At 42.1% G+C, this 14,794-nt stretch overlaps 1 protein-coding gene across 14 annotated transcripts in view; it reads left to right on the top strand.

Moving 5' to 3' along the window:
* Nucleotides 1-14,794, top strand: part of LOC116431418 (glycogen synthase kinase-3 beta) — a 106,419-nt gene that overhangs the window by 87,243 nt on the left and 4,382 nt on the right. The gene's annotated exons all lie outside the window — the stretch shown is intronic.

Here is a 14,794-nt window from a genome sequence, read left to right as displayed (position 1 = left end):
TTTATTTGAAAAATACCCGTACGGTATAACGCTGTGTGCGAAACCGTAGAACATCGGGCGACCTGTGCAGGATGATCATGCGAGAGAAACGAAACAGAAAGAAACGAAGAAAAGGAGGGAAAGAAAGAAAGAAAGAAAGAAGGAAAACGAAGGGGAAAAGGAATGCTCGTCGTTCGCGCAAGGTGTATTTACAAATTGTCGCATGACGGAGCGTGCCAAACGTGTAAGTTTGTAGAGTCGGCTCGAGCCGTGCCTGCGCGTCGAAGGGCGGAAGAGAGGAGAACGGCGGTTGGTTAAGGGATGCGAGCGTTCCGACTAATCACGCAGCGTTTCTTTCGAATTTTTTCAGGCCGATAAGAACATGCTGTAACGATTGTAAATTCGAAGAGACTTGTTTAGGGCGGTCGGAAAAGGAACGTGTAGATGAAAGGATAGAGGAAGAGACACAACGCGGATCCCGAATCTAGCTACGAACGAACAAGCCTAGACGAAAAGAGAACGTAATAATAATTAATGATAATTAATGGTAACGATAATATTAACGATAATCGTAATGATAATGATTAATGATAATAACAATAACAGTAAACGAGGTGGAGAACTGGGGAAAATGCAGAGAGAACAGAAGAGATTATTTCGATATATATGTATACAATTTACGTATTAACGGGAATTTTGAATCGCACTGCTTGAACATAGATTGTTGGTTATTTATCGTAATTATTATTAAATAATAAAATTCATTCGTCGATTCAGTTTCAATTTCTGATCTTTTTCATCTCTTTGTCTTATACACATATATGTACATATATACATACATGGAAGAAAACGGAAAAACCACGCTCGAGTATATATACATGTGAACCACGTATATGTATACATATTGTGTATCGTAAATACGTCTCTTCTAGATATATGAACATTTCTTGTCGGGGTACCATTCTGGATCCTGCAGGAAGATCCATTGCTTGCCTTGGCCAGCCAGCACGTTCATGGCGTTGGTCGTCATTGAAACGCCTTCTTTGTCTGCATCTATCCTCAACAGCATCATCGTCCTCTCCACCCAAAATTGGAGTTCCATCTCCAACAGGGATAGAGAACATTTGATCCCCTATAGCTCGAAATGTTGCATTTGGTATATGAGCTCTTCTCATGTATAGGCCATTTAGTATGAGTTCTGCTCCTGTCCTTTCCTTGGATATCTCAAAAATCGCTGTTCCTATTTGTCTTATCTCCGCCTCTGTACGGGCGCACATGAAACTAGCCTGTCCTCTGTATCCGGTGAAAGCCTGATCTCGCAGCAGGTCTCTCTTGATATATGTGCACAAATATGCCAGGTCAGGATATTGCCTTATGTTTACTGTTGGCTTCACTACTGAGCAAAAGGGGTTGCGCAGTAAATCTCTAGCTTAAATCATAGCTGATTTGAAATTGTCTCTAGGAACACCTCTCTCAATGAGAAGGTCTACATCGAAAAACTGAAGCTTGGTGACTACATCGGTTATCATGGTGAGACATGTGACGTTATTATTACTCGCTTGTTCGATGATCCATGACAAGGATACTCCCTCTGGGACTAGCAACATGGACCAGCACGCCACAAGCTGTCGGTAGACATCCTCCCATTGAACGTCCACCTGAGTGTACATCCTCGAGAAGTGTTTAACAACTGGCTCAGATATGTATACATCGAAGTTGATGCCTGGGATCCTATCCTGAAATTGTTTCTTACGGCTTTGAACCCATGCCTGAGTTACATTTGACTCCTTTGTTAATGCAGTGAGGTAACAAAACATGGCACCACCTAGCATTCCCCTAGTTTTTTCCATTCCTTGAATTGCTTTGCCTTCGTAGTAGCCAAGTAGTGAGCCGTCCTCTGCAGCGACCCAAGCAGCTCCATAGTTGGGGTCGATATCGAACGGTATATTCTCAAGATCTACGAAATGATGATCAAGTATGCCCAGTTCTGTCCAAGCAACACGACTTCTCTCATCAGCAAAGGCAGTGATTGGTATTATCTGCCCCCTTAGCATATAGAATGCAAGTGTCCGAGTGCTAACCTCGACACCACCCGGAATGTGGTACGCGCTTTCATCGTGGTCTGCCATAAAGTCGTTAGCGGCTCTACAACGCCTTAATATGTCTGTTATTAATGATCGTAACTCGTTAATATTTCGTGGCGTCTGTCTTAAGATGCGGATTATTCTTCTTCTGGCACGATCTCTATTTCCCACAGTCGATAGATTTCGAGCATTTGATGTGCCCACTGGTTCTCCATATGCCCTCGCAAGTATCTGATCCGCACCCCGCGCCCCGTAGGTTAATGCCCATTGATTTGCTATAGCTTCTGCAATAAGCGGGCGAGCGTGCCAAGATGTGAAGGCATTAACCTGATTCCTAAACTCATCATGGAGGACATCACCCGTTGCAATTAGAGTAAGAGGCATGAGTGCGTCCGAGGATGCTGTCATTAGCCGTGAGAAGTTGGCCACAATGGATGGGACCCCCTTATTTCTGGCCTGAATGAGTCTCTCGGATAACGATCTTCGATCACCCATTTTTGCACGATGGGAAGGGTAGACCTTACAGATCACCTTTTCAGACAGCGAGGACGGTAGAATAAGAAGATCGAGTTGTTTTAGGCGAGTGGTTTATCTAATCGATGAGGCTGTCAACAGTCTAATGATTACGTTTCTCAAATGTAACTAAAACAATATACCAACACAACAAGATAAGTTATTTTTTAAAAACACTGATCTCTAAATGTTATGTTTGTCTAGAATTATTATTATTATTATTATTATTAATATTAATAATAATATTGTAGGATTAATTTTACTAAAATCCCACGTGTTGCCGTGGTGAGGAATAAAAAGAAAGAATTAGACTCGCTAGATAACAATGACAAATACTTTATTCTATTATAACTCGCTGACTCGCTAACTCGCTAATTCAAAACGTCCCACTCTATGTCTCGCTCAAAAGACCACGCTCAACTGGGCCCGGGCACGCATTTCCACTCGCTTTTCATACACACTCCCATTCGTTGTCTTTTTTCACCCTTGCACCCTTCTCACTCGCATCTTTCGTCCATAGTCAAAATTCACGCAGTCACGTACACGCTTTTCTGACGGTCCAGTCGCTCAGTTCCAGACACTCTTCCTCGCATTCTTTCAGCTACTCAAGATTTTCCAAACGCAGTCACGCTATTTACCAAACATCCCGGCGCCACTTAGACGCCAAACGACACCGATCGCATGCATGCTTTTCTTTCACACTCCACGTTCTTCCAAACAGTTTTGCAGGCGTACGACCTCATCCGTTCAGTGATTTACAACATCCACTCTGACTCATTCTAACTTTCACTCAATTTAAAAAGACCCTACAGACTCGGCCGTTCTGACGAAAGATACCTGACTTCAGGTATCCGCAGTGACGTCTTCTTCCTCGCTGCATTCTAAATCGCCCTTGTCAATCCACGGTTTCATATTTTCGGACGCAACGCACGCTCGCTGTGGGCCTTCACATTCTCCCACCTTTAGCACAACATAACGGTCATTTCGCAGGATTCGATTAATATTATAAGGGCCGAAATATTTGAATGCTAGTTTTAACCCTGGCCCCTGTTGTGTTCGCTTAATTTCTACGAGATCCTCTTCTTTATATGTTTTGGCCTTTCTACGTTTTTTATTAAATGTATTCCTATTTTCTTGCTGAACCTGTTCAATTCTCTCACGCGCTTGACTTCGTAGTTCTCCTCAAGTTTCATCAAACAAAGTGACCCATTCGTTTTCTAAAAGTTCATTAAGCTGAGTGTCATTTTGTAGCTTCGTCTCTACACCGAACATGATTTTAAATGGACTTGAGTTTGTGCTTCGACTTACTGTATAATTGAGAATTTTCTGACATTTTTCTAAATATTTATACCAGTTGCCTGGGTGAGGGGCTGACAATTTGGTTAAGACTTGGATCAATGTGCGATTAACCCTTTCTACCTGACCATTACCCCTTGGCATACCTGTGGTCGTGGTTATGTGCTCTATCTTTCCCTCTAGGCAATAATCCCTGAATTCATTAGAAGTAAAGGCCGTGCCTCGGTCCGAAATTATTCTTCTCGGGTTACCGAAGACTACCGCTTGTTCACTGAGTCGGATTATAACCTCGGTAGTAGTGGTGCTTTTGGTTGCATACAGCCAAACAAACTTGGAAAAACTATCCACAACCACCAGGATGTGTTTATAGCTTTTCACTGTCGAGGGTAATAGTCCCAGATGGTCACGTGGTAGGTGTCGAGGGGTATCTCACCTTTCTCTATGGAATGCAAGAATCCCTCGGGTCTCCCACTTTTATGCTCGGCCAAAATGCAACTAACGCAATTGTGAACGATCTTGTCTACCTTCGGCCTCATGTTCGGGAACCAATAATCGCGTTTAATTAATAATTCTGTTTTACCGGCTGCAAAATGTCCAACCTCATGCGCCCGCTTTATGACCTCGGTTTGCATCGCACGCGGGACAATGATTTTCGGATCATCATCTACATCTTTAAATAAAATACCGTTTCTTAGATTATACCCCGATACGTGTTTGCTCTCCATCGCTCGTACGAGTTTCAATACGCCCTCATCCTCTCTCTCTGAGCGTTTTTTAAGTACGCTGTTAAACTATTGTCGCTTTCGCAAATCAACATGCTCTCCGGCAACGGATAACGGCTTAAAGCGTCCACGTGTAACATATTTTTCCCCGGTCGGTGTTCGATACCATATTCAGATTCCTCTAATAAAAGCGCTCGTCGGGCAACACGCACGCACAAGTCCTTCTTGTTCATTGTAAGTGCAAAAGCCCGACAGTCAGTTACAATTTTGAACGGAATGCCTAACAAATAGACACAGAATTTCCTTCAAGATTTAATTACAGCTAGTACCTCTAGTTCGTAACTAGCATACTTGGCTTCCGCCGGATTCGTTTTGCCGCTCGCATAATATATGGGGTGTAATACGCCGTCATTGCTATCCCGTTGAAGTAAAATACTACCAAAACCGTAACTTGATGCGTCTGTATGTAATTCTGTATCCGCTCCTATTCTGTATAATCTTAAAACCGGTTTATTACTGAGTGATTTCTTCAATATCTGAAAAGCAGCTGTTTACCTGCTCTGTTTCGAAACGGAACCTTTCAATCGGCCTTTAATAAATCTGTTGTTTTGTGCGCGATTGCAGAGTTAAAAAGAATCGCTTCACGTGCGCGCGCGCCGTATGTCCGAAGCGCCAGTCCACGGGGCTCGATTTCCGATAATCCACTTTTGCGCACAGTATTCTCTCCTTGCGTACTACCTTTTTTTCGATTGATTTGACGAACCTTTAAATTTAATTTAAGCAACATGTCGCTTTTCCTTGAAGAAGATATTATTTCAGGAATAAGATGAAACATAAAACTGTACAATATAAACTGTGGATTTTATGCATCTCTATGCATTTTAGACAATCGTATACATTCTTCCAAAACTCAGTGTAAAGCAAGAAGTTTAATAAACTGTTATAAGATTTTTCTTTCTTCTTTTTCTTTTTTTTTTAGACCTTAGCAATAATCTGAATACAAGAATCAGATGTTCAATGGTTTCCAATGTCTTTGTATTGATCCTTGGACACTTTTGTTCCCTTGAATGTTCAGCGATAAATAAAGTCCACAGTCTGGTAACAGATGAGATGAGAATACTGTAGTCAATGAGCCAGAACCACGGGTTCACTCCGGGCAACGTGGACCTTGAAATTGGGACGTATATAAATATAACGAGTTTGTACAGAATGGAACGAAACGTTTGCACTTTGCTATCGTAGCGTGACTCTGTACCTTCAACTCGATGTAGATTGTAGTGAAGAAACTGCCACAAAATTCCTCTTGCCCTTGAAAGAAAGAGTTAAGATTTTGTATTGTGTCATTGTATCTTACTCATCGCGGAGGCAAATAGTCTCAAAGGAACTATAAATAAAAAGTGAATAGTTTTCTTGTAAATCGTTGTTGCATTTCGTAGAAAGTTGTTACTTTCGAGAAAGTAAAGGAACACAATATCAAGTGTCCTTTTCGATAATCAGTGTCAATCGCATTCTCCTAAGGGACGGAATATAGTATCAGAAAGTTCAACAGCAATTTACAAGGAAACCATTCATCTTTGACCCATGGTTCCCTTAAGACTATCCGCCTCCGCGACAAGTAGAATACGATGGCGCAATAAAAAATGTCAACTCTCATTTTTCAAGAGCAAATGGAATTTTACGGCAGCGTCTTTACCACAATCTACATGAAACCGAGGTTGTAGAATAACACTACGACAGCATGCAAACATTTCGTTTCACCCTGTGCAGCTGGAGCTTCGGACATGCGTGCGACCTAGAGCCACCCATAATACACACATCTACATATCATTGCGTCGCGGAGAAGCGTAGAACGATGGCTACCGACGGAAAGGAACAAGTCTAGTACCGGTTCCGTTCCATTTTTTTGTTGTCCTCGAGAAAGAGACGAACATGTTCGCGGGGTATTAAACGGGAAAGGAGAGAAATGAAACGATGCAGTGACGGGACGCTAAAATAAAAGAAGATAGATAGACGTTTGAGAGAGGAAGGGAGGAATCGAAAGGGAAGCGTGAGCGAGTGGACGATAGAGAGAGAGAGAGAGAGAGAGAGAGAGAGAGAGAGAGAGAGAGAGAGAGAGAGAGAGAGAGAGAGAGAGAGAGGGAGAGAGAGAGAGAGAGAAAGAGAGAGAGAGAGAGTGTGAGATTGACGGTGAGAGGGAGAGAGAGAGACAAGACGAGAACGAGGCAAGAATGCGTGCGCGTGTGTGAGAAATAGAGCGGGAGGTCTTAGTATTCGTTTTAGAGTTTTATGAATGTTGATGAGATATATGTGTATATATATATACACGTATAACTTAAGTTTTAAACAATTAACCACGTTTCTTGTTCAGTAATCTTACCTCATTACTAGGAGAAACCATGTGAATTTATTTCTTTCATCCTCACAACCCGACGTGAGAGTTGTGTAAATCTGTTTTTTTTCTTTTTCTTCTTTTTCTTCTTTTTCTTCTTCTTCATCTTCTTTGTCTTCTCCTTTTCGTTTTATTTTGCTCTATCTTTTCCATTCTTTTTTTTTTTTATACGGACCGATAACATGATTCTCACGAGAAAACGAAAAAAGAGTCTTCTTCTTGTTTCCTTTTTCGTTTCTTTTCTTTGTTCGCGTGAGAGAGAGCGAGAGAAAGGAAGAGAAACAGGGGGTGACAGAGAGATTTCGCTAAGAGCTGCCGATCACAAACTCATTTTTAGTTTCCGACACATTCTTCACACTCCGACCCTTCTCCTTGAAACGCATCTCAAACACGCGTTATTTATTTGAAAAATACCCGTACGGTATAACGCTGTGTGCGAAACCGTAGAACATCGGGCGACCTGTGCAGGATGATCATGCGAGAGAAACGAAACAGAAAGAAACGAAGAAAAGGAGGGAAAGAAAGAAAGAAAGAAAGAAAAAAAGAAGGAAAACGAAGGGGAAAAGGAATGCTCGTCATTCGCGCAAGGTGTATTTACAAATTGTCGCATGACGGAGCGTGCCAAACGTGTAAGTTTGTAGAGTCGGCTCGAGCCGTGCCTGCGCGTCGAAGGGCGGAAGAGAGGAGAACGGCGGTTGGTTAAGGGATGCGAGCGTTCCGACTAATCACGCAGCGTTTCTTTCGAATTTTTTCAGGCCGATAAGAACACGCTGTAACGATTGTAAATTCGAAGAGACGTGTTTAGGGCGGTCGGAAAAGGAACGTGTAGATGAAAGGATAGAGGAAGAGATACAACGCGGGTCCCGAATCTAGCTACGAACGAACAAGCCTAGACAAAAAGAGAACGTAATAATAATTAATGATAATTAATGGTAACGATAATATTAACGATAATCGTAATGATAATGATTAATGATAATAACAATAACAGTAAACGAGGAGGAGAACTAGGGAAAACACAGAGAGAACAGAAGAGATTATTTCGATATATATGTATACAATTTACGTATTAACGGGAATTTTGAATCGCACGGCTTGAACATAGATTGTTGGTTATTTATCGTAATTATTACTAAATAATAAAATTCATTCGTCGATTCAGTTTCAATTTCTGATCTTTTTCATCTCTTTGTCTTATACACATATATACATACATGGAAGAAAACGGAAAACCACGCTCGAGTATATATACATGTGAACCACGTATATGTATACATATTGTGTATCGTAAATACGTCACAGGACTCGACGGACGGCTCGCCGTAACGGGGCAGCCCGAGGCCGATCGTGTAGTGACTTTGTACAATTCACTCCGCCGATTTTTGTACATTCGACGCACGCTTCGTACATATATACATATAAGATATCTCTCTTCTTTGAGCCAGGTCGCTACCCCGAGACCGACGATTTGTGTGTATAAACGCTGAGTTTAGACGAAAGGAGGAAATATACTACATACATGACGAAACAAGAGAACCGACGAAAAGACTTGTTTTCGTGAACGGCCGAATGGGCGTGTGGGTGTGGGCGGGGAGGTGTGGGTGTAAGAAAACAGCGAATCGTGCCGCCAGAAGCTAAAAAAAAATTCGATTTCGCGGACCGATCTCGTTTCCCTTTTCTCTTTTCGCGTTTCCGCTTCCGTTGTTCCGGTACCGCATCCCTGTCCCGCCCCCCTAAATCATTGACGCGCGTTCGGAGAATGAAAAAATAACCGTGTGGGAGGAGCGCCCGTGTAAAATATGGAAAATCGATATATTTATATATATAAATACATAAATAGATATAAATTACATATATATATATATATATAAATATATATAAAAAAATACGCAGATTAGTTTTAATGATAGCGATTAACGGGTAACAATTGCTGCATTGTTGTAAAGAGAGAAAAGGAGAACCGATCAGAGGGAAGGCTGAAAGGAGAAATGAACATGCAGACGTACACACACTGTCGAGCGTTCTTGCGCTCGTCACTTTTGCCCGACACACACTGACAAAGAAGCAGACACACGCGCACACACACACACCCGCACAGACAGACTGACACACTGACACACGTTTCATCGTACCACCGTTACCATCGCAAAGAAAGAAAGAAAAAAAGCAAATACCGATATAACTGTGAACAACCAGCATCACGTTCCTTTTTCTGTTCTTTTTACCTTTAAATTTACATCATGTCGCACTCATTTCGACGCATCTAGTAAATAAAGTGTAATAATTGTGTAAAGAAAGATTAATAAAACTAATTTAATATGTATATATATGCATATATGTATGCGTGTGTGTGCATATGTATATACGTCAAATTTGCAGAGTATCCGAGCGAAGCTGTTACTGATCGTCGCGAGGCTGTAATTTCTTTAGACCGAGGAGGCTTAAAAATATCGTTCGTTCGGCCACCGATCATTTCCTTTGCGTTCCATCGGATTCGTTCGAGAAATGCACACGGCGATTCGTTTGACTTCACCATTGAAACCTGTTCACTAACCGTTCGCCACGTGAAAAAGTGTTCCAAACGAATGTTTCGTGTCAACAGCTGAAAACCGCAATTGACGAAATTACAGTTGATCTGCCCGACACAAAATCACGTTTCGTTTCAAGCACTGTTTTCATACGATGAAGCAGTTTACGAGGAAACTATAGGTGGTAATGTTAAACGACTCGCTCTGTATACATGAAGTGGCTGGAATACATCATGCGCAGCAGTGCTTCGATTCTTGCTCTCCCGACGGAGGTAACCGCGAGCATTTATCGAGGCATCGACGTTTTTCTTCGTCGTTCGAACGTCCCCTCAATCCGATACTTAGGATCGACGAGAACGACGTTCAAGACATAGTTTCCACATTTTAAAGACGAGCAACTATCGAGGCGCCACTGTACAATTATCGAGGTATCGCGACGAAAGCAGATAATACGGAGATTCTGAACCGATGAGAACCCACTGCTCCATTGAACGGGATAGAAACGCGTCGAGAGCTATCCACGACGCTCCGAGCAGAGCTGTCTCTCTGGACACTTAAATAACCGGCATTGCATTTTTGCAATGTTTCTCGGCCCCCGCTAAACGACCGGTATTGCACGTTTGCAATTTGTAATATTGTACACTCGCCACGCCGGTGTCTTCGTTGAACGAGCGTGTTTCAGATTGTCTCCTGCGAGCACGCCGTTTCATTTCAGTTCGATATCGGCCGTGCCCGTCAGTTGCGTAGGTACAGTTGCAAATTAAATGGCCGGTCATTTGAGCGTTAAGCTTAGCCCGGACCGAGAGACAATTGAGTGATTCATGTGCTCGAAATGACTAACTCTTCTTCTCAGTGTCTTCATATTTTAGTACTAAGCACTCAAACGATTCTTTACTTGTGTAATTTAATCAAATTAAGTCTAATTATATTGTGGAATTAGTCACTTTCGCAGTAATGATTCAGTTGTACAATAGCTTGGAAACATCGAGAAAACCAAGAGTCTTGAAACAATTTATGGACAAAAGTCCTTATTTTGTTTTCCATTAGAATGGAACTGAATGTAACAGGAAACATCATTTATCCACTGTTTCAAGTCACGGACAACCGGCTCAGAATAGTAGTGGTCCAACTCCTTCAGAAGTCTCTAGAAAAAGGAACTTTTGTCAACTGTTCTTAGATCAACTCGATACTGATATTACAATATCATTGATAATATTGATTATTAATATCAGTAATGATAACGTTAGTATTCAATTTTTCCCCAGAACTCAGAAATAATAGCCACTATTACTCTGATCCACTCGATGGTCTCTCACTGTGGGCTAGGCTTTAGCCAACCAATCACTATCCTTTTTCTGCCGGTTTTACGGCAACTCTTGAGATGGACCACTACCCCGTTTGCTACTACGAAAGACGCCTGAAAACAGAGAAAAACGTTCCGTTCGAGCCGGACGTCGAACGATCGCGGCGAGAGTACAATGCCGACAGCGCACATGTTCGTTTGTACTCACGAAAGAGAGAGAGAGAATGTGCGTGTGTGAGAGAGAGAACGCTCGATTCGTAGTTTATCATTCGAGTTTGTATTATTTTTAGTTATTAGCCTCGTAGACACGACGAATAGTTGAAGGAAATATATATATACACACATATATTTGTAACCTCGTTTCGTTGCGGCATAATTTCATGATATTTCTATTACGACGCATGTTTTCAAGTTATAACAGTTATAACAGTGGTTTAATACGAAATTCGTAGAGGTAAAGAGAAAAGAACCATTGAAAGTCGTTCGATGCATTTGCGGAGAAAATGCTTCCTCCCTTTTCTATTTCGGCGGGAGATCGTCGACGTATTTCAAGAAATTTCGTATTGAACTTCACGATCGCAGTTTCGTTGTACCGACCTTCCACGCGGACGACGCGTGATCTCGTTTTTGTACCGTTCTCCCTGGGCTTGTTGCGATCTCGGTTCTATCACGCCTCCGTTCCGTAGGTAGCCAATGATATCGGAGATTAAAGTAACCAGGTTTGACGATACGAAAATCTCGATCGACGATCTTTCTTTCGACGAGTACGAGCCGCCTGTCGCGTTCTCATCGCCTTTGAACACTTTTCCGGTTGCTCGTTTGCCGGGCAAGAAAAGGTACTAGAAACCCCGGTATTCTGTTGCTCGTGATCACAGAATCAATGATTCTATGTCACCCTGTTCTTTGGATCTCTTTTTGAAGTTAACAGATTGTGTGCTGGCAACGAGAAATCTCGTTTTTCTATAAAGACACTTAGCTATGTAACTTTGCTAATTACCACAGCATTAGATAAATATGCAATTTGATTCAAACTGATTATCTATTTAAAATATGTTACATAATAATATGATATCTGAATTGTTCATATATACATATAATGATATAAATTGATTTTACTGAAAATCGCCATCGTTACAGTTCTCTGAAAATTACCCGGCACGCATTGTGTTGATTGGAGCGAGGAACATTTGAGGTTCTTCTTTGGGGATATTAAATATTTTTCAAATGTTTGAAGTTCTTTTCTTATGAACGAGAGTGTACTATTTTAGCACTAGAACTAGTGACTTATTCATGCTTTCTTATAAAAATTAGATTACATTTTTTAATTTCGTATCGATTATTATCGATATCACATTAAATTTCTATGCTTGTGAAATAATCATTCTGTAGTCTTTTTGATCTGTTTAATAGCTCCAGGGTTAAGGAGATTGCGTTCAGTCTTTTTCTTTTGGTTTCTACAGTGAGATTCACGAGATCTGCTTCGGTAACCAGCAACGGAGGAGTGTTCAAGGTCGATCGACGTTCACCCACTAACGCAAGTCAATTCGAAGCGGTTTTTATACACGCTTTTCCTCATTTCTACAGACCCCTTACCACGGAGAATCGATCCAGCGAGGGCGATCTATATCCGATTTTGATACACGCGACTTTTCCCGTCTGCGCGAACCTCTCCTCCTTCGCGGAGGCACTTGAGGAGGCTAACGAAACACGAACGGGGAAGAAAGTACAGTACCTTTGGAATCTTATTGAAAGAACAAACGTCCTGAGACTCGTTGCATCCGCTTCAAACTTCCTCATCAAATTGAAAAGAAAGAACACACTGAAACACGAGCTATACGCTTTTCAAAGTGCTCGCTGCTATGATTAACTTCTTGGAATTGAAAGTAGACGAATTCGATGAAGTCGCACACGTAACAAACTGATTAACCGTTTCGAGGCTAAATCTGGGAACTCTGAAAAACCGGAGTTAATCATTTTCACCTGTGAAAATCACTTTCATACCTGGATGCACGATATCGAACGATCGAACTTCTTCCCTCTAACGAAAGTTCCAAGGCTGCCGTGTTTGTTCCGCGTTACCCCTCGAATTCTAGGATAAACTTCCATTTCTAAATCGTACCACGACAAGGCCGAGGAAACGACGAAACGCTTGGATCGCGGCGCGAAGCTTCGATCTCGTCGCGAAAAAAGGCAAACTGTGGAAAGAGAGAACCATACGATAGCTGGGTTTCACGCGATTCGTTGATCCTTGTCGCGGATGAGTCGTACTCGTGCAGTCGGCACGAGGCGTAGGCTTAAGACACGGCCGACACGGGGTTGTCCGAGCCTTGATTGTCGTCCTTCCACCATTTGACGACTAGCTGGAAAGAACAACGCTGTCACAGTGTATTTTGTTTCTAATCTGGTTATATGCAACTCTATTGGCGAATAGCGAATTCTTGTCGAAAACTCGATGAGGACAGATGTTGAGCAATTGAACTGAGTACGTATAAACGGTTTGCAGAACAATGTTGCTGTGATTCTTTTGAAAGAACAGGGATATAAAGTCCTCTGATTCTTCTATTCGTAAGATAGAACTTCACGACTCTATTCTTCCAAAAGAATCGCAGCTGCGACGTTTTCCTGTAAACCGCTCAGATGTATTTGCCCTAGTTGGTCAGTGTTCATCTTTTCTGGTTTGGATTGTTTTCAAAGTATAGAGACGCACAGTTCTTTTGTCTCGCGAAGAGAATGATACAAGAACTTTGCGTCTTAGCATTCAGAAACCTAGCCGTTAAGTGGTAGAAGAGTGATACGAAGATCTCAGAGTCCCGAAAATAAACCCGAGCATTTTAGCTCCCCCGTTATCAGCACCGTTCAGCGTGTCGCGCTGTTTTTCATAGTTCACAGCTCGAACGAGGACAAGCTTACCTTCTCGCCGGAACGAAGATGGCGAGCGTCTACTCGGGTCACTTCAAGGAGGAACTTATCATCCCGGATCACGCTACCGACTAACGCCTAGTTCAGACTGACGGACGTCGTCCGCGGATACTCTGTGTACCGTGTCTTGATAGAAAGTTGGCACCTGGGAGGATGAAGGGTTGAGGGTTCCTTTGTTTCGTTCGCGTCATCGATTGACTACCGTTAACCGTTGATCAATGATATATTAGACTGTTTTCATACGATCGCACGTGTACCGATATTTAAAATAAAGATATAATGAATGCGTGAAACTTAATTAACACTCGCATGATGGAGACTGAATACGCTTGTGAATCGAGGTTCTTTTCATTTAGGCTGCAGATAAAATGTTGAACAGACTAGATTGGTGGAAGACGGTATTAAAATCGACTAACTTATTTAAATTTAAACTTGTGATTCCTTTATGTCAACGGGAAGCATTAGGGAGGAATCAAATGATATTGATTTTATCTTTATAACGAAATTGGAGTGAATCTAATATGTAACTTGAAGTTTGTGGTCAGCATACGTACCGGGAGAAATTGGGTGTTCAAGGGTCAAATTGCTTTCTGACTAATCAGACCCGCGTTCCTTCCAGGCGCCTTCTTTCTATTCACGCGCAGTACATTGTACGCCTACAGTTTTCCATTTCAACGGAAAACAAAGTGCAGGCCAATAGCTGCACATACACACTGCTTTCGGATTTTCATGGGAACTCTCGACGAAGACAACTGTCCGTGAGTCTGGAGCAGGCTCCACGACTCGAATTTTTATAAGCTTTTTACTTTTGCACCACTAGGCGATTCTGTCCGTACTTCGTCGCGTCTTATCCGAGTCGACGGAACGGGTCTTAAACGTCGCGGACGACCAATACTTAATACACTTCTACTATTTTCCTAAGCCTTTAGGAATTACGCTAAGAAACGAGCTCGAGAGAGAGAGACTGGCGGGGAACACGATCGCGACGCGGTAACATTTCCGAGCCGTGTTTGGCCTCGGTCTAATCAAATGGATCGAAATAGAATCGTTTAAGAAATGTT

This window comes from Nomia melanderi, chromosome 3 (assembly GCF_051020985.1).
Source record: "Nomia melanderi isolate GNS246 chromosome 3, iyNomMela1, whole genome shotgun sequence".
Lineage (NCBI taxonomy): Eukaryota > Metazoa > Arthropoda > Insecta > Hymenoptera > Halictidae > Nomia > Nomia melanderi.
Note: the sequence above shows the minus strand (reverse complement) of the source record. Positions and strands in the feature narration are given on the sequence as shown.